The sequence below is a fragment of the Sturnira hondurensis genome, unplaced genomic scaffold (genome assembly GCF_014824575.4).
Source record: "Sturnira hondurensis isolate 20B ecotype Veracruz unplaced genomic scaffold, ASM1482457v3 Scaffold0016462, whole genome shotgun sequence".
NCBI classification, from domain to species: Eukaryota; Metazoa; Chordata; class Mammalia; order Chiroptera; family Phyllostomidae; genus Sturnira; species Sturnira hondurensis.
Window position 1 is genome coordinate 3,470,025 of NW_028089093.1, and position 21,202 is coordinate 3,491,226.

Here is a 21,202-nt window from a genome sequence, read left to right on the forward strand (position 1 = left end):
GATACTCGAAGCAGGAGGAATAGAGGAGAAAGCCAAAGACCTAGCAGGGGTGTAAGCAAGAAGAACACATGTTTACAAAATGGTGGAAACAGAAGTTTGTGGTCAATGACCTTACATGGAGGGCATACTAACTTGTGCCAGGTGAGTCTAAAAATGACAAAGGAGATGACAGTCCTCTCCTGGAACCGGAGGTGTAAGGGGGCACAAAGACATGTACAGGAACAACTGTCATTCAAGGCAGAATATAAGAGAATCTGAAAATGTTATAAACTTACTTGCATTCTGAATTGTAGAGATCATAAATATTTGAGAAGACGAGGCTGAACTTAACACAAGTAGCATTAAATCTAAGTTCTGAAATATGGGTCAAATTTTAAAAGGCATAATAGGAGAGGAAGGTGTTTTGGCAGAGGAAGTTACTTATTCAATGGCTGAATGAATCAATCTGTAAACAATTTCAATGAGTTCAAGCAAAAATTAGTAAAACAGATAGAAACTATCACATTTAGATAGGGGATTCTTTCAAGTTCATGGGTGGCTATTCCTGCCAGGAGAACTGACACTTCTCCAGGTAATACAGATGTTGGTGTCATACAAATATTTTACTCAAAATCTTTAGGGATATACATCACATGTAAACATTTGAAAGAATCACTGTAATTAGAAATAAAACTTTGGTTAATAACTAAAAGCAAAGGAGAACTTCCAGCAACTTCTTCATAAGAATTCTGTTGTTCTGTTGTTAAACAATCATGTAGTAATTTAAATAAAACCCCATGCCACCTGGCTGGTGTAGCTCAGTGGATTGAGCGCGGGCCTGCAAACCACACGATCTCGGTTCGATTCCCAGTTAGGGCACATGCCTGGGTTGCAGGCCAGTTCCCAGGAGGGGACTTATGAGAGGCAACCATACATTGATGTTTCTCTCCCTCTCTCCTTCCCCTCTAAAGATAAATAAATAAATAAAATCTTAAAAAAAAAACATGCATTTTAGAGAAATGTTATAATTTTCTTTGAAGCCCTAAGTGAGGGTGAGCCGCAGCTCGGCGAACTAAGACTTGTGAAATTAACATATTTATGAAATTCAATCACATCCTTTATTAGTTGTATATAATGTTAACCACAAAAATAAGTTGACCATTTAAATAAATACGTAATAATAGACAGGATTTTTTAAGAGATGTTAATTTAATGGTCCGTTAGATGATCCTAATGCTATCTCCCAAATCTGGATGTACTGCTGGGGAAAAAACCATTTTGTTAATAGTTTGGGATAGTCGCCCCACTCACATTTTATGCTTTCTAAATGAATACCAGTAAAACTTATCTCTTTTAAAAATATACACGTCATTTCTAAGAAAAAAATTGCATTCTGTGTGTCACTGCATGTCCAGTGTAGGCACACTCACAGGTGTGTGTGCACACTTCATGTGCACACACCTGTTACCATGCCCATTGGTTCAGTCACACTGAACAAACTACAACGTGGCATCTTCCAACCAAAATGTCACAGTAGCGAGGATCTCAGTCTTGGCTCAGCCTCCGTCATCTTTGTAAGTCACGTCTCACTATGTCAAGATTTTCAGATTCCCCCTGAGGCCATTTATGTGCACATATTTTCTAGGTAATAGAGTACTGATTCACTTTTTCCTTGTCATTCAATATTGTAAATGTTTTAAATCATTTAGTGGGAAAAAAACATATAAAAATAAAGTCATATTACAGCTACAAAGTAAATAGCATGAGATGACCAGACCCTTTCTACTGAGCACAGAGTTCAAATGCTGCCAAGTTTAAATGTTTATATTTAAATTGCGCATTTTAAAACCTTCCATTTACAGTTATCATTCAAAAGCACAACACAGTGGTTCAGGTAGGCACAGGAAGGGGGATAAAAAACTTAAGGCAAATCAATAACCGTAAATCCATTCACTGAATGAGTCAGGACACTCCATCAACCGACTGTGAGGAAGAATCACTGGCAAGAGCCAGCAGCTACTGTGCTGTATGTACACCTGAAACTAGTATGAAAAAAGTGTTGAGTGCAAACTGTAATCAAAAAATAAAACAAAAAAAGAGCCAGAAAACAACAACAACCTAAGAGAACATCCAGGGTGTGAATTCTAACAATGGCATGGCCAGGCAGAATTTAGTACAAAGTTTTTTATTCCCAAAGGGTGAAAATTTTAACTGTAGAGGATTCAAGTTTGGAGGAAAAAACATATAAGCTCACTATTTCTGTGCAGAAAATGAAAGAAGGAGGTACAAGATGTTTTCTTTGAATATGCACACAACTTGCAGTGAGAGAGACCCACTATTTATCTTATTATGAGTATCATGTTAGTATGGTATACTTGTAAAAATTAATAAACCAATTGATACATATTATTTCCTAAAGCCCACAGTTTATCCAGTCTCAGTTTTTACTCCATGTCTTTTTCTGTCCCGGGATCCCATCCAGGATAACACATCACATTTAGCTGTCTCCTTACATCCTCTGTACTGTGACAATCTCCCAGACGTTTCTTGTTTTGGTGACCCTGGTGGTTTTGAGTATTGGTCAGGTATTTTGCAGAATGTCACTCATTTGGGAATATTATTTTGTTTTTCCTATGATTATGCAAGAGTTATAGACTTTGGGGAAGAATCCAGAGATAAACAGCCATGCAGTGATATACATTACATTAGTTAAATGATAGGTATGATTTATCACTGCCAATGTTAAACTTTCTCACCTGGTGGAAGTGGTGTTTGTCAGATTTATCTACTGCAGCAAAGTTCATCTTTTCCCCTCCTTTCCATATTATACTCTTTGGAAGGAAGTCACTGTGCACAGCCATGACTTAAGAAGTAGGAAATTACACTCCCTCTTTTTGGGAACTCAGTGTCTCCATAAATTATTTGGGATTCGACAGCACAAGAGATTTATCTATTTTCCCAATTATTTTTTATTCAATCATTTATTTATGTCACTATGGACATGGAATATTTATTTTATACTTTGGGTTACCATCCAATATTTCTTTATATGTTTTGTTGCTCAGATTGTTTCAGTTTTGGCCTAGGCTGGGTGGCTTAGTTGCATGGAGCATTATCCTGCACACCAAAAGGTTACGGGTTCAATTCCCACTCAGGACACATACTTAGGATGCAGGTTCAATCCCCATTCATAGTGCATACGGGGGGCAACAAATCAGTGTTCCTCTCTCAAATCAATGTCTCTCTCTCTCTCCCCCTTGCTCTCTCTCTAAAATCAGTAAACATATCCCCATGTGAGCTTCTAAAAAATTGTTCTAGCTTTGGACATTGGGAGCTATTTCAGTTGACTCCTGTATCTCTTTACAGAAGCCCATCGATGTGGCAGTCTTGAGCACTTCCTTGCTTTCTGACATAACAAGGTGCTGCAAGATAATCTTGTGAACTCCCTGCCAGCCCTGGAATCGGGGAATCAGGGCACCTTTCTCATGAGGCTTGGTTTCTTTTATTGGAGAAATGGTATGAGAAAGCAAAAATCATGGGTGCTGGATGTACACATTGCTTCTGGGGTGACTCTGCTTTCTAGGCTCTCTCAAATGACAAAAAAAAGATAACATGTGGGTGCATATGAACCTGTGTGTACAGCAACCTGGATAGACTTCTCCCCTTGCCTATCTATAATTTCTAACTCCAACATCAAAAACCTAGCTCCCACCGTTTGCCATCCATTATTTACTTAATTGTTTAATTCTCTACTTATTCATTTTTAAATTTAGAGCCAAATTGTATTGTTTGGGGGAGTTTATTATATGTAAATAATATATAACATTAGAGGTTAAATACAAATATACCTTCTTTAATTCTCTCATGTCATATCACCAGCAACACATGTTTTAAACACCAGGCAAGTATTGCTCTGAGGTTTGCTCCTGTCGTCTTTTAGTTACAGAACCATTGGGACCACAGTTACATGTAGCTTGAATTCCAAAGGTTGTTTTCCTTTCAGTCATGTGGAACTTGTTGCTTTAGTTTTAATTGAAATAGCCCTATAAGTAATGGTAAGGTTTCCAGGCTAGCCCACAAAGGCCTATTTAATTCAAAACACAATTGTAAGGGTGCATATTTGTAATTAAAAATAATAGAAGGTAGCCCTGGCTGGGGTGGCTCAGTGGATTGAGTGCCAGCCCGTGAACCAAATGAAGGGTCACTGGTTCAGTTCCCAGTCAGGGCACATGCCTGGGTTGTGGGCCAGGTTCCCAGTAGGGGCACACGAGAGGCAACCACGCATTAATGTTTCTGTCCCTCTCTTTCTCCTTCCCTTCCCCTCTCTCTCAAAATAAATAAATAAAATCTCAAAGAAAAAATAATAGAAGGTAATATTAGCAAGTAAAATGGAAGTCACTAAAACAATTAAATAAGGGCTAGTTCTATATTAGTCTTAGATATAGATGCGTAGGTAAGGCAGGGAAGAGTTGAAGCTAAGAAGTCTATCAAATGCAAAGAAAACATCTGTGAAGAGACAAACCGGCACAGTGACTTTCAAGATTATTTGAACACACAGCGTCTATCGAGTAGATTTTAATGAGCTTGGACAGGTAGACAGGGATTGCTTACAGCAGGCTGCATATGCAATGCAAGCAGATTAGATTTTAGTTTAGGTGTGAGCATGGGAAGCTAAGGAAGAACTGTATGCAAAGGCAAAGCATGGAATAACGTGTCTTAAAAATGCTAAACCAATGAACAGTCTTAAGGACAGAAAGAAAAGGATGACAATGGAGGCAGGAACGATTAAGAAAAATTGTAAATGATGAAAACAAAAGATGAAGGCCTGCATTAAGTCAATAATCCAATAGTCTTAATGAAGGAGAAACGTAGTCAGATACGAGAGATGATAGAGACACTTCTCTCAAGGACTAGTGGCCACCACTGCAATGGAGGCAGAAAGAAACTCTATGATTTTCCTTTTACTGTTTTGTGAGATTACAAAAAGGCTAAAATGGACATCTGTTCTTGGCAATATCAAGACAGAGAATATAGTAGGAAGAGAAGTTTGTAGGAAAAGGTAATAAGTACCTAGTAACATGATTTTTACTAAAAGTAGTCTACTCTTTCAGTTATAATTCAGGTATCTTTATGGTAATTCACAGTGAGAGTGCTTTCCTGTGACACCTGGCAGAAAGTGGAAGACAGTAAAGGTAGAGTGGTATTAGAGGGAATTCATGTGTATTTATATTCTACTTATAAGAAAAGGGTATAGCATCAAAGATGTCCTTTCATAACTATAAACAGGGCCAAACAGAAGAAATGAAGTGGAGACTGCATTAGCTAGATCTCCCTGAGGGGGAAGAAAGAAGGTGGGACAGAGACCCAAGGATTCACTGCACAAGGCTCCAGTCAGGAGTTGGCACCTTTGTCCCAACAAGAGTTGGGCCGGTTTAGGACTTAGGGAGACAACAGCTGGGGGGTGGGGATGTGCAATGGCTGTTTCTGTAAAACCAATCTTGAGCACATGCACATTTTTATGATAGTGGAATAGACCATGGATTATGATTTCTACTCATAAAGGTTAAGATTCTACTCCTAAGTGTTTCCTAGGGATCTCCTCAGAATAGAATTTGATAAAATCAAAATCATCTTTGCCAGTAAAATAGTATGTTTATTTCATGCTCTATAATAATTCTAGTGCACCCCATTTGTGACTTAAATGTCATAGTTATTTATAACACACGTTTGTACCATAGGTTCAGTATTCTAACCCCTCACTCTCATTCCTGACTCATCTGCTTTCCCACTTGCAAATCAAAGGCACTCGTCCCCCTCCTCTCTCACCCACTCTCCCACCTCTTACCACGCCCATGTGTAGGGGGAGAATAAAACCAGAGCAATGGAAAAGCAGGTGGTATGGCAGGGTCTCTGAGAACCTGCAGATCTTGAAGGATTTGTCATCACTTAGTACCCACTTTTCTTCCAGGAAATACAACAAAGTGGATGACATTATCAACAATAAATAAAAAGATTATCAGATGTTTCTTCATGTGCCTATTAATTGATTACAATCCACAAGCTGGTATGTAGCCTGGAATTAATTTTTTAACTAATCGCATTTATTGGGGCAACACTGGTTAATAAGATTATATAGGTTTCAAGTGTATGTCTCCATGATAAAGATCTTTAACCACAAATTAAGGGGTTTGGCTTGGGGGAATCCAAGCTCTAAGCATTTGAGAAATAACACCACATATAACAGTTCTTTCCCTGGGTCATCATCTTTTGGTAACTGTGCAAATGGTGTGAAAATGTGCTAAATATTAAATATTGAGAAAGCTATGGAGAAGATTAGATTTGTAAAACTTGGAAACTATGCAGCTGGAGACAACGACCTACAGCCCTGTGGCTAAGACAGCCAGGAGGACTAAGTAGATCAGATATTCCCTATAGGGCAGCACTTCATCCTGTCAGGTTCAAACACTGCTCACATTTGGCCATTGAGGCTTATATAGAGCAGTGAAATTAAGTGTAGAGCAAGACATTACCTCTTTTGAAATTCTGTGATGCTCTACTGACAAACTGTGGGGTAGAAAGACTTCAGAGCCCCGTGGAGGCACCTCAGTGGTTGCTGACGAAACAAAGGGAATAGGAGCTGAAAGGCAGACACTGAGATGTGCCCTTCTGCTGCCTTTGCTTCAGTCAATGCAACTCTTTGGCCCCGCCCCTGATGTGATATTTATGGCACATCCCTACAGTGACAATCAGGTATTCAGAACATGTTCCCTTTAATATCAAGATGCTTTCAGACCTGTTTTACGGAAATAGAGATCTCAGGTTTAAATCTCAGCTTTGCCCTTAATCTGCCCTTATACCAATAATCTGGGGAGAGTTTATTTCTGTGTACCTCAGTTGTCCTATCTGTAATATATTGGTAATAATAGTACCTTTTGCCTAGGGTGACTGTGAAGATCAAATGAGTTTATAAAATATTTGGAGCAGCGCCTTTCCAGGGTAGGAGCTATAGTATGGCTGGCTATCATTATAGGCATTATGTTAAGCCCTGGGTCTTGTGAAAAAAATTGAGCCAGCTTTTGGACATTCCTCGTCAGCATCTGCTCAGACTAGTATGCCATCTGGCACGTTGTTTAGCTGCTTACTGTTTGTCTCTCCCTACTGCAGTGGATGCTCCTTGGGAGGAGGGAGTTTCATCTGTTTTATTTGTTGCAGAGTCCCCAGCATTTAAAAGGGCGGCTGGGAAATATTGGGAACTCAATAAATATTTGTTGAATGAATAAATTCTTATTCCACTGAACTGGAACTAATTCAAGTGCCCCTTCAATGTGTCATGTGTTGATACTTTGATATTTACAGAGCCATAAAGCAACTCCTAAAATACCAGATGGAAGCAAGGAAGATATAAAACTTATGTATCTTCTCAAATCCCAGGGCAGTTATGGTTTCAGACCTTCACAAAGAAATTTGAGCATCTAATACTGATTTTCTAATTTGTTCCTGCAAGACAATCCCTGTATCCAAGGGTTAAGAGAAAGAATGAGGTTTGGGTGCCCTTCCCAGCCATGTAGACACCAGGATATACTTGCATAAGGGCTCTACTTTCCTTATCCATCAACGATGTCAGCATCGTCTGTGTAAATGTGCCAGGAAATGGGGCCATTCCATCTCTATTACCTAAGTGTTACTGACGGTTCAGTAATGTGTATGTGAGAATGTGTGTGTGCACGTGTGTGTGTGCACCTGTGTGTAAAGGGGTCCTGCACCTAAGGACAGAGATGCCCAATCAAATCCACTGCCTACAAAGAGAAAGGCTCTTTTCTAGTTTGCCCGGTCAGGCTTTTTGAGAAGCTGATTAAAATCAAATTTAGAGAACGAAGTAAAACAGAGGAAAAAGAGACAGTTTCCTTTGACAAAGGACATAATGATAGTCCTGGGGAACTGAAAATAAACTAGAAAATCTGGGAAAGTGGGGAGTTGCATTTTTAAAAGGCAGCACAGATGGGCCCTTGTCTAGATGGGGAAAACTCAGGGGCCAAAGTTAGGAGGGCTTTGAAAAGTGTGCGTGTGTGCAGCTTGGTGGAATGCCCCCTTTCCTATCTCTTCAAGGCCCTTCAGTAAAAAGTTTTACATTATTTTTAAAGATTCTGGAATTTTTGTTTCACAGTATCTTTGGACACGTGTCTTTGCAGAGCAGGACATCAGGTAACATACGACTAGGGTTTTTTTGTCCTGTTGCACATGGTTAGTTTACATTGAACTTCTACTTCAAAATGTTCTGTATCATTAATAAGATATTAGGTGGAAAGGGGAGGGAGGTGGGGAGGGCTGTGGGGGGGCTGGTGTGGGGGTAAAAGGCAGAAAACTGTATTTGAACAACCATTAAATTAAAAAATAAAATATTTAGAAACATAAAATTTGAATACGGAAGCGGAAGGTCTGAGATTTTAGGAACTTTTACATTTTCTAAGTTTTGATGACTGCAGCAAAATGGCTACCCTAAAATGTATCTCAGAACTGGTCAATTTTTGGAACTAGGTCTCTAGAGTCACATTGATTGTAAACATGAAGAAATAATTTTAAAGACAATTTCTCATGTATATTTTAATGTATCAAAAGCACATAATGGATTCATAGCTATCATCTTTGCACATTTAATGAGTGTAAAAGCACTGGGTAGAAATAGCAAAGAGGTTTTTTATATTAATACCGCTACGATATTTTAAACAATACCTTTCAAGATTTTCTAGAACTGAGTGCATTAGGCAGCTGACTGAAAGAAATTAGTGGAGAAGTACTAGCATACCATGAAAAAATTAATTTGCTCAGATATAAAGGCATTAACTCAAGAAGAGTGAAAATTAAGTGTAAGATAATATTTATGATGAAATTCCTGTAGGATATGAGTAATCATGATTTAATAAAGAAATGATAATTGCACAGAAAATACTTATTATAAGTGAGTAAATCAGCCTACACACATATTATGTAATCAAAGCAGAAAATTCTGCTCAAAAAGAAATCCGAGAAGCAGCGCATCTAATGTTGTGCTGACCGTGAAAGCTTCTGGGGGAGCCCCGACAAGGACTGGCATCCTCTCCGATCTTCAGCTTTTTCTCTACTGTTCTGAATAAACACTAATTCATTTCATAACAGAAATCGAATCAAAGAAATATATTTAAACGGATAAAACAAAGCCTTGATTTGGTCGTATTGCTTTTCTCAAAATCCTCTAGGAGAGCCTATACTTGTATTTATACATTACAGAGAAGTTCTAGCATGTTTATGAATTTTTGCAGGTTTGCAATAAGCAGATGCTCCTCTCTGGTTGCTTTATTAGCACCGCAGGGGCATCGGGTGGGTGGTGAGCTTTGAAGGGATGTTAGGGAGGTGACAGCCATTTGGCCACATCTTTATTGCACACAGGAACTGCTCTTCAGACTCATTGACCTTTTCCTTGTTCCTTGGATTATGAAGGCCAAGTAGCTAATAGAAAAGGTATTTTTAATTTTACTGGTTCTGAATGTAATCAACTGTTCTCTTCTTTCTCTTAACTTTTTTGTTGTTAAATGTCAGCCTTGTTTCATTCTCTCTGCAAAATACTACTATGATTCTCAAAGATTTGGTAAGGCTAACATAATCTGCCTCAAATTTCCAAAATTTCCATATTCTTCAGAGAAGGGTGTGATTCAAATGATTTATAGACTAATGAATAAAAAAACTATACAAAAAACAGTATTATTTATTTCATACCTTCTTCCTATTGGTAGTAAATAGTAAAAATAAGAGCAATATGTTTCTTATATTTTAAAAACATTAGAACTAAGTGCCACATTTCATAATGGAAAAAGCACATGTGTAAAGAATACCAAAAAGCTAAATATTTATAAAGTAACATTTTATAAGTAGTTCAGGCACTCCTTATGTTGTACTGTCTTCTTTTAAAAAATAACATAGAGTTTATAACAACAGCAGCAATCATTTTTTATTTTCACAATAGAAGTTTTAGAAGCATAAGAATTATTTTATCACTACAACAATCTCCTCATAAGTTCTATGGATCCTGAAAAGTAATTATATAAATATTATTGGGTTGGACAAAAAGTTCATTTAGTTTTTTCCATATTATAAAAGACACAGTTTTCATTTTTACCAATGACTTTATTGATTAAAATTTTGAGTAAGTTGGCTATTTCCCATGTGTTATGCAGCACTGATTGTTCTCAATGTGTCAATTTGATCACTGTCAACTTCAACTGGTCTACTTGACCGTGGAGCATCATCCAGAGAGAAATCTCCAGCACAAAACTTTGCAAACCACTTTGACATGTCCATACAGTCACAGAACTTTCTCCATATACTGCACTAATTTTTTTCTTGTGCTTCAATTGTGTTTTAACCTTTCTCAAAATAATAAAGCATAGTGAGCCAAAAATGTTGCGTATTTTCTTCCATATTCAATAGTAAAATGGCAACACAAAAATTCACCAATTCTGATATATTTTTTAAACACACACTGACATGGCAGCTGTCAATACAATCTAGAAAAAATGTTTTTCAATGAAGTTAAAGAGAACCAAGTGCTACTAGAGACATCTTACAGGAAAAAAAAAGTGAAATTTATTGGCCAATCCAATATAAACAAAACAGTTATATAAATCTCAAGAGTTAGGTTTCTAATTTAAAATAAGAAATTGTTTTAGGCAAAAGTCTAAAAATAATCCAGTAAGATTCTGTGTCCTAATCCCTGGACTGTGAATAAGATGAGATCCCACACATTTGATTATGTTGCTTCACATGGTAAAAGGATTTTGCAGATGTAATTAAAGTTACTCATCAGTGTTCTGAAGTGGATTATTGGTATCACCCAGTTTGTTATTTCTTAATTTTTCTAATCCTATAAAGTTATTGACTAGTACTAGCTTTAAGGTTTTCTACATCCCTAATATTATTTGAGTTTGATGATACCTACTTCTTACCAAAGAACAACAACAAAAAATCATAAAACAACTTCAAAATATACTTACCATACACTTATTATAGCCATGCTCTAGTTTAGACACTGGTATAATGGGGTTCAAAATTAAAGAATGATGTGCATTAAAAATAATATGTATGAATGGATAGATATCCAGATATCAAGATGAACAGAACAATAGATCTATGATAAAATTAACATAGTAAATTGTTAGTGGTAGAATTTAAGTGGTGAGTATTTGAGTGGTCACTGGAAAATCTTTCAATTTTGCTCCATATTTAAATGTGCTCAATCAAAAATATTAGAAACATTTAGGCCTAATAGCCTTAATAGTACTACATGAGACGTAACATCTGGGGGAGTTGTTGAGAGTGTTAAACAAGATGATACGTATAAAGAGCTTAACATAGTGATGGAAATACACATGCTCATATGTATACTATTCAACAACACAGCATATTATGTAAAAAATGAAATCCCAAAGCCTTTCCTCAAAATTCACAATAATCATTTGATTAAATCTCAAGTTTCCCATAGTATTAGTGAAAATCTGAGTTTTAGAGTCCAAGGAACCTCACTTTCACAAGTTTATTTATTATATTTATTGGAGTGACATTGGCTAATAGGACCATATGGATTCCAAGTGTACATTTCTATGATACATTATCTGTATATTGCACTGTGTGCCCACCCCCCAAAGTCACAATATCTTCTGTCCCCGTGTATTTGATCCTCTCTGCCCTTTCTTACCCACCCACCCTCTTCCCTCTGGCAACCACTGTACTGTTCTATGAGCTTTATCTTGTTTGTTTTTCTTGTTTGTTCATTTATTACTTTCAGTTTTACATCCCATATATGAGTGAAATCTATGGTTCTTAACTTTTTCTGACTGACATATTTCACTTAGCATGATATTGTCAAGATCCAATCATGTTGTCACAAATGGCTTGGTACTGGCAGAAAAACAGACACCCAGACCAATGGAACAGACTTGAGAGCTCATAAATGAAGCCACATGGATATGGGCAAATAATTTTTGACACAGGAGCTGGAGACACACAATGAAGAAAAGAAAGTTTCTTCAATAAATGGTGCTAGAAAATTTGGAAAGCCATATGCAAAACAGTAAATTAGATAACAATTTCCCCCCATGTACAAAAATTTATTCAAAATGGATCAAAGACCTAAATATAAGATCTGAAACAAATTACATAAAAGAAAACATAGGAACTAAACTTATGGACTTGGTCTTAGAGAAGATTTTAAGAAGTTGACCTCAGTGTCAAGAAAAGTAAAGATAAAAATAAATGAATGGGACAATTTCAAACTAAAAAGCTTCTGCACATCAAAATAAGCCAACAAAACAAAAAGACAATTGATCAAATGAGAGAGGATATTTGCAAACAACAGCTCTGAGAAGAGTTAATATCCAAAATATATAAAGAACTCAAACACTAAACAAATAATCCAATTAAAAATGGGCAGAGGATCTGAACAGACACTTGTTCCATTAAAGCATATGAATGACCAACAGATAATGTGAAAAGATGCCCAATTTTTCTAGCTGTCAGGGAAATGCAAATGTAATCTATAATGGATACCACCTCATAACTGTTACAATAGCTATTATCAACAAGACAAGTAATATTGTCTAATTTGTTCCCACAAGACAATCATACAAGTGTTGCAGATGTGGAGAAAAGGGAACACTCATTCACTGCTGGTGGGAATGTAAACTGGTAAAAAAAAAAATTTAATTGAAGCCTAAATTTTGCTTTCTCCATCAAATTAAAATAATAGTGTTTGTCTCAAAGAATTGCTGTGAGTGTTAAATGAGATAATATGTGCACAGAGTTTAACATAGTGATGAAATGTACACACACATACAAATACAATTCAAATAATACAGCACGCTTTATAAAAAAACCAAGGCTTCTCCCCAAAATCCATAATCAGTTAATTAAATCTCATTTTCCATAATCTGCTAAAGATCACACTTGTATGATAAATATTCTAATAAAAATAAGTATATTGTAACATTGAAAATATTTGGTATCTGTTAAATGAAAATAATGTAACAAATCATATGTAATATTATTTTAATATTTTTAAATACTAGGAAAGTAGACAACCAAATAATAATAATTATAACTGGCTGGATCCATTATAGATAATTCATATTCCTTTCATTTTATGAATTATCCAAATTTGTTATTATGAGTTTATGTTCATAGTTTAAAAATACAGATAGAAGATTAACAAAGGAGAGAGAAGAAGAAGAAGAAGAAGAAGAGGAAGAAGAAGAAGAAGAACGAGAAGAAGAAGAAGAACAGGAAGAAGAAGAACAGAAAGAAGAAGAAGAAGACGACGACGAAGAGGAGGAGCATGAGGAGGAGGAGGGGGAAGAAGAGGAAGAAGGAGAATGCCAGACTTTCTTTTACTGTCATCCCTAAGAAGGAAGGTTAGGCAAAGGGGAAAATGAGAAAGAAGAAAAGAATCAATGACCAGTTTTAGTTTTTTCAGTGATTGCCTTGCTTAGGGCTCTAGTTGGAATATATCCATGATATATTGACAGGTCATCAATTAGTGTTTTGCTTTGTTTTTCTGATGACTCATGTCAATGCTGCTGCGATTTCTTCTCATAAAAGTGCAAAATCATAGGTAGGTTACCTTTAGATATCACGAGGCAAATGGTCACCGGAGGCATCTGACTATGGCAATGGCCATATTCTAAAAGCATCAGAGGAGAGGAGAAACTGCAGTCCTTGTCACTCCTCTTGCATGGCCACTAAGTCTGAACGTACTGTGGCCCTTGGGTGAAGCAACCAGATTGTTTCCTGAGAGGAGTCAAAGTTAATTTGGGGAGAATTTTATGTTTTTGTATGTCCCTGAAAGAGGGGTGCTAATGCAAAGAGGTCAAGATAGCCACAGTGTTTAGTTATCTTATCTCAGTCTATACAGGCTGAGGTCTGCTTACTCTTGATATGAACAACATAGTTTCCTTTGAAAGTACCTATTTAAATGGTTGGTGACTCTGAAGATACAGTAAAACCTGGGGGTTTATAAGTGACTCAGAATCTCTGAGGGTGGGATCTAGGCATCAGTATTTTATAGAAGTTGCCCAGAATACTTTAAGGTACACTTAGAGCTGAAAACCACTGATTTCGTGGGAGACCTACTCATGTGTTTATATAAAGAAAACAATATAAATCCTTGTATGAACCAGTGTTGAAAGATTTCTTTTTCTCTCTCTTCCCCAAGTTTCCTTTAGTTATGTTTTTATATCAGCTTTCCTTCTTCCTGTGGAAATAATCTTTATTTAATGTCATCCTTAACTTCTGCTGTTACAAAAATCACATTTTCAAGAACAGTTAACCAATCAATCAATTTGTAAAGCTCCACATCATTTTGTTGTTTCTCAAGCATACCAGAAGTGGTAATAAAATAACCTCTTATAATTGACATAATTCTTCTTTATAGATTATCTGTGGACTTTCTACTCTCCTTGTTTAAGCTCTGCTTCTCTTGTGATTATATAAGGGTTTTCAATAACTATTGTTAAAATTAAGCATTTATGCTGTACACACATGCTTTACTATAGTGTTCATTGCCTGTTGTGTTTAAACTATATGCTTCCATATCGAGTATTATTATATACAAAGGAGCAGCAAATCTCTTTCTTCTTAACAAACAATTCTAAACTTCCAAATCTCCACATTTTCAAAAGAAGAAATAAAGCTTTGATCTCTCTCTCTGGTGATACTTTATCTTCATTCCATATCTCATTTGTTTGCTGTCTGAAGCCAAATTTTCATGATATAAGGAGCTTTTCTCTTTTTCTTTATATGGGTAGTAAGAAGGTTTTTAGTGTATTTTTGCTCTTTAGGCTACAAACAAATTTTATTAGTTACACTAAAAGAAATGTGTTCTCATAACAGCATTTAAGTATGAAAGAGGAAACTAATTACTCATACAAAGCCAGACAGTTGATGTACTCATATATCATGTTCATATCAGGGGGCATTCAGAAATGTGTTAGGTTTCTGAGCCACACAAAGACATCCTGATACAGTTGGTTTCTTCTTGTGCTTGGGGTCCAGTTTGGGAGATAAACCTTAGGCTTACCCTTGAATTCTCCTCAAGACAATGTAATAATATAAACTCTATTCAAACCAAGCTCTAGAATGAGCTCTCTGAAATTGATGAGGTCATGTGACTGCTGTGGCCAGGAGATGATCGACTCTTTTATGAAGGAAGCTGGAACTGAAGGAGGTTTTGAAAGCATTACAGAAGTTTATTGGTAAGGAAGACAATGTCATACAATTATAATAGTTAAACAGTTGAGTCTCCTGTAAGTCTCATGCGAAAAGCATGAAAAAAAGCAGACTATATTATTACTTCTTTTAAAAGTTTAACTTTATTTAGTAAGAAGTTTTATTCATCTTTGTCCAGCTTTGGACCCACTCTTTTTTATGGGATGAAATAGGCCTGACATAGGGTCTCAACATCCAGAACTAGGTTTGAGCATAGAAGGGAAGATAGTACTCAAAGATTCAGACATAAATCATGATGAGGGCAAAGGCAGATTGGTATCTAAGGTGAGTCAGAGGTAAATGCCAGAGGGGGTACCTTAGGTACAAGGGAAACTAGGGCTGGGGGGCAGATAAAAAATTAAAGTACCATAAGACGTAAAATGTCAGCACAGGGAAGGAAGCAATCTACACAGCAGCGCACAGTGAAAAAGGGCTGATTCTTAGGTATATTGGGGTCGTGAAATGTTTACGTTTGTGCAGGCAGAAATCATTAAGCACTTTGTGAAGGCAATCAGTTTACTTCTTTGTATAAAAAGCTAAACACAGCAAAAGCAAAAAAAAAACCAGATTGGTATTATTTGTGCTGTGGGAGAGGAAGTCCCACAATTACTAAAATAAAGGTTAATTACAAATCTTGATAGTCACTAGCTGCATCTTGTTCTAAAGAGGTCAGAAGTATATGAAGAAATAAATTAAGTAAGGATGTTGGAAAATAATAATTGTTGGAGTAGAACTTAAAAAAAAGCAGAAGGAAGTTTAATAATGAGGCAGTCTGTCTTGGCTTTATTGCTTTCAATATTACATTAATGTATTTTACAACTATGAAAGCCTTATTTTCCCTAGAATTTGCATATACCCTGATAGCATTTTCTAAATGGAAGACCTATCCAAAGAAATAAATTATTGGAAATTATATTTGCTGTTATGTAGAATATTTGATGCACAGGATAAATCATTCTGAAGGAATAATTAGGCATATTGGTTCCTACTAGATGAAAGTTTATCCTCCCATAATGCTATTGTTCACATCTGAATTTGCTTCTGCTTCTACTCCATTCATCCTGTTAAGTATGCAATCAGTTTGTCAATGAGAAAGAATCAATAGATCACACATGATGGGCATACATTTTTATACTGTGAAAAAGTTTATGATTCTAGGCCTGTTAAAATCTAGTATTTCTGACTCTTTCCCTATATATAAAGCATGCCAATTCACATCTTCCCATTGAGGGAGGATCTAATTTTTTAGAGCTTACAATTTCTGTGTTTCTTCCTTTTTCTTCAATGATAGTCTCATTAAGCCAAAAAAGTAACAGCAAGTAATTCCTACACATGAGTCCACCGTGAAGGAGCTTCTGCTGTATGTGTATCTAGAGGGTCCTGTAAATAACAGGGGGGGTCATCAGATTCCCCTCACTGCCCACTGTGGCCCTGAACCTCAGACAAGCATTTCTCTCCTTCTAGTCCACAGACTACTGCAGAGTAAAGTCTGTATAAAAAAAAACAGGTAAGTTTTAAATAAAATCAGTTTAGGGGATTTCCAGTCAAAATGGCAAAGTAGGTAAATGACGGGCTCACCGCCTCCCATGACAACATCAAAATTACCACTATGTTATAGAACAACCACCCTCGAGAACTACTTGAAGACTAGCTGAACAGAACTCCTATAACTAAGAATATTAAAAAAATAATCCACATGGAGACTGGCAGAGGGGGTAGAGAGATGCCAAATGGGCTGGTGCTATGCCCAGGTGGGGAGGTTAAGAAACAGGAGGATTAGCTCAGCTGTGGAGCCCTAACAAAGAGGAGCTGGGGCTCCAGTCCCATACTGGCACTCCAGCCCAGAGCATCAGTGTCAGAAAGAGGAGTCCCTACAACAACTGGTTGTGAAAATGAGTGGGAATTTTCTGGGTGAGACAGAGGGCTGCTGGGGTCCTAGGCATTCCCCTTAAAGGGCTCATGTACAAACTTACTGATGGACTCATTGGTTCTGAGCTCTAGCACTGGGTCAGCAGCTCAAAGAGCACCAGGGATATCAGGGAGGAAGCCTCTTCCACTGTCTCTAAGTCCAGCACAGGCAGCTACCAACTGCAGATCACTTTATAGCTCCTACCAGAGGGCTCTGAGCCAGGCACAGGCAGTAGCTAACCTGGACCTATCCCATAGAACTCCCAAAGCAGTCCCAGAATCAACAAAATGGCATATCAGCTTTAGGTCATACCAGAGCTACACTCACTAACTTCACAAACAACACACCAAAGAGTGGACTCAGCAGGCACTGGAACCCCACTACAGTGAATCCTACTCCTAGGGTCAGCCCCATGCAACAGTTTGTGTGCTGCAGTCAGAGCCAGTCCTCATGGCCAGTTAGCCTGAGGGTCAATCCCACCCATGGACAAGCTAACAGCAATCAAGGCTCAACTACAACAGAAGGACACCTACAACCCAAACAGACAACCCTGGAGCACCCAGCTCAAGTGACTGAGGGGTATGTACCAGTGGGCCCCACAGGACACCTAGACTAAGAGACATAAGAAATCTATCTCAAACATAGAAACAAACAGAAAGGCAGCCAAAATGAGGAAACAAACATACATGTTGCAAATGAAACAATAGAACAAAACTACAGAGAAAGAAATCACCAAAATGGAGGCAAGCAATTTACCAGTTACAGAGTTCAAAGCATTGGTTATAAGGATATCCAATGAACTTAAAAAAAGAATATGTGAACTCATTGAGAACATAAAAATATAGAAACCATTAAAAATAACCAGTCATAAATAAAAATACATAATAACTAAAATGAAAAAAATATTGGATGAAAGCAATAGCAGATTAGATGAAGTAAAGCACTAAATCAGGGATTTGGAAGACAAGGTAGCAGAAAACACCTACTCAAAATAGAAATAAAAAAATAAGGGTAGTTTAAGGGATGTTTGAGACAACATTAAGCATAACAACCTCTGCATCATAGGGGTACCATAAGTAGAAGCGAGAAAGCAAGGGATTAATAATCTATTTGAAGAAATAATAACTGAAACTTCCACAACCTGGTAAAGAAAATAGACATACAAGTCCAAGAAGTGCAAAGAAAGTCAAACAAGACGAACCCAAAGAGGCCCACACCAAGACACATCATAATTAAAGAGCCAAAGGTTAAAAAGAGTGAGAGAGAATTTTAAAGGCAGCACAAGAAAAAGAGTTAGCTAACTACAAGAGAGCTTCCATAAGACTGTTAGCTTTTCTCAACAGAAACTATTCAGGTCAGAAGGGATTGGCCTGAAATATTCAAAGTGATGAAAAGCAAGGAACTGCAACAGGATATCCTCTACCCTGTAGGGCTATCATTTAAAATTGAAGGAAAAATAAAGAGTTTTCCAGACAAGAAAAAACTAAAGGAATTCATCAATACTAAACCAGTATTACATGAAATGCTAAAGGTACTACAATAGTAAGAAGAAAAAGTATGAGATAACGATAACTACATATCTATCAATAATTACTTTAAATGTAATTGAATCAATGCTCCAAACAAAAGACATATACATGGCAACTAAATGGAGAGGAATACAAGACCCTTATATATGCTGTTTACCAGAAACTCACTTCAGATTGATAGACACACATGGACTGAAAGTAAAGTAAAAAGATATTTCATTAACATGGAAACAAAAAAGGAAGCTGTGGTAGGAATACTAATATCAGACAAAATAGAACTGAAAGCGAAGTCTGTAAGAAGAGAAGAGAAAGAGAAAAACACTCCATACACAATAGCCAACATACGGAGGCAACCTAAGTGTCCATCAACAGATGACTGGACAGAGAAAAGGTGGTACATATACACAATGAAATAATAGTTGGCCAAAAAATAAATAAAATTTTACCATTGCAACAACATGGATGGACCTAGTGAGTATTATGTTAAGTGACTTGAGCCAGACAAAGAAAGACAAATACCATACAGTTTCACTTATATGTGGGATCTAAAACAAAATAAATGAACAATGAAAACAGAAACAAACTCATAAATACAGAGAATAAATGGATGGTTTTTAAATGGGAAGGGAGTTAAGGGGCTGAGTGAAAAAGGTGAAGGGAGTAAAAAATATACATGGTTATTATAAAAATAGTCAAAGGAATATAAAGTGGTCACAGCAATATAGGCAATATAGTCAATAACTGTGTAATAATTACATATGGTGCCAGGTACATACTAGACTTACCAGGGGGATTGTTTCATAATTATATGAATGTCTAACCACTATGCTGTATTCCAGAAACTAATACAACATGAATGTCAACTGTAATTTTTTTAAATTTTAAAATAAATTAATTAACATTAAAAAATTGGGTTTTGTGCTTAGATCACATTCTTTCTATAATTTAAAATATCTTTCTTCATAAGATGACAGAGATCATGAATGGTCATTTTGGAAAGTAATGCAAACACAAATGTTCCATTTTTTTGCAAATGTGTGGTCCATTAATTCATATACCCGTGAACCACTATTATTCACTATGGGACTTTTAAGTGGATATATTCAGACATGTTAAGAATGATATAATTTTTTTTCTTTTTCTTTTTATTTTTTTTTTCAATTTTTTTATTTAATTATTTTTCAAGTATAGTTTTCTGTCTATTACTCCCATCCCATCCCACCCCCCATCCTCCCCCCTCCCTCCCATTTCCACCCTTCTCAGTTGTTGTCCATGTATCCTTTATATAGGTTCCTCTAAATCCCTCCCTTATTTCCCCTGAAATTCCCTCCCCTCTCCCCTCTGGTCACTGTCTAATTTTAATATTATGAAACTTCACTCATCCTGGCAGTCAAGAAAAAAACTATAAATGAAGCCAAGGATTTCTCTGTTAGATTTAAACAGAGAGTTAAGATCTAATCTCTGTTAGATTTTCAACATAAGAGTTAAGTTCAAGGGAGATCATATATTTCCTGCATACATGTTCCTAGGGACATACAGATGTAGATATGTCTATATATGCATCTATTCCCCGTCCTCAAGAAGATCATTTTCTAATCAAGGAGATGGACATGCAAAAGACAATTGCAGTACACTTTTTAAAGTGATATAACTAGAAGTGTTTTTAACAAAGCATATAAGTAGAAGAGGAAAATACTGCCTACTTATTTGGAAGCATCACAGAGAGGCACATTGGCTTGGCTCATTCAGTTCCAGAGAGACTACCTATTGCTTTGTATCATCATAGTGTTTTGATCACTCATGAAGCCAGAGAAATAGAAGGCTACTCCAAAGTTTTGTACAAACATAGAAGAAAGAGCAATAGGTAGAGTCCAGTTACACAGACTGAATGTGCTTCTATTACACATTATTGTAACTAAAAAGTAATTACACAATGGGGCGATTGGGGTCCCAGGTGTGAGAACAGAATAGTATTGGTACATTAGCCAACACAATTAGAGTGCTATAATGCATTTAAAAACAGGAACATTCACAACGAAGAGTTAGACTTCCTTACTAAGAAGAAAAGTTTGCCTTGTTCAAAAAATAAGCTGCTGCTGACAAAGCTCATATTTAAACATGTACAGACTTAAAATTATACAAATCAGAGCCGACAGTATCCAAACAATCCATAAGAACGAATGTCTGCATGTTTCTGTCCTACAGTGGAGGCTGAGAGGTGAAGTAAAGAAATGTGGAGCTGAAAGTCAGACCCACCTAGCCTTGGATTTCACTTGCTGGTTAGAGGACCTTCGGTAAGTTACTCTCTTTAGATCTCTCATTTGAAAAATACAACCATCCCCATCATAATTTTTTATGCTGATTAAACAAACTATTATATGTGTAACCCAGAATTTTAAACTTATGATTTCCCCTAAGGTGCCAAATCTGTTAAATATGGCATACCAAATTAGGATGCATGACTGAATATTTTTTGTTATTGACTTATTTATTTTTA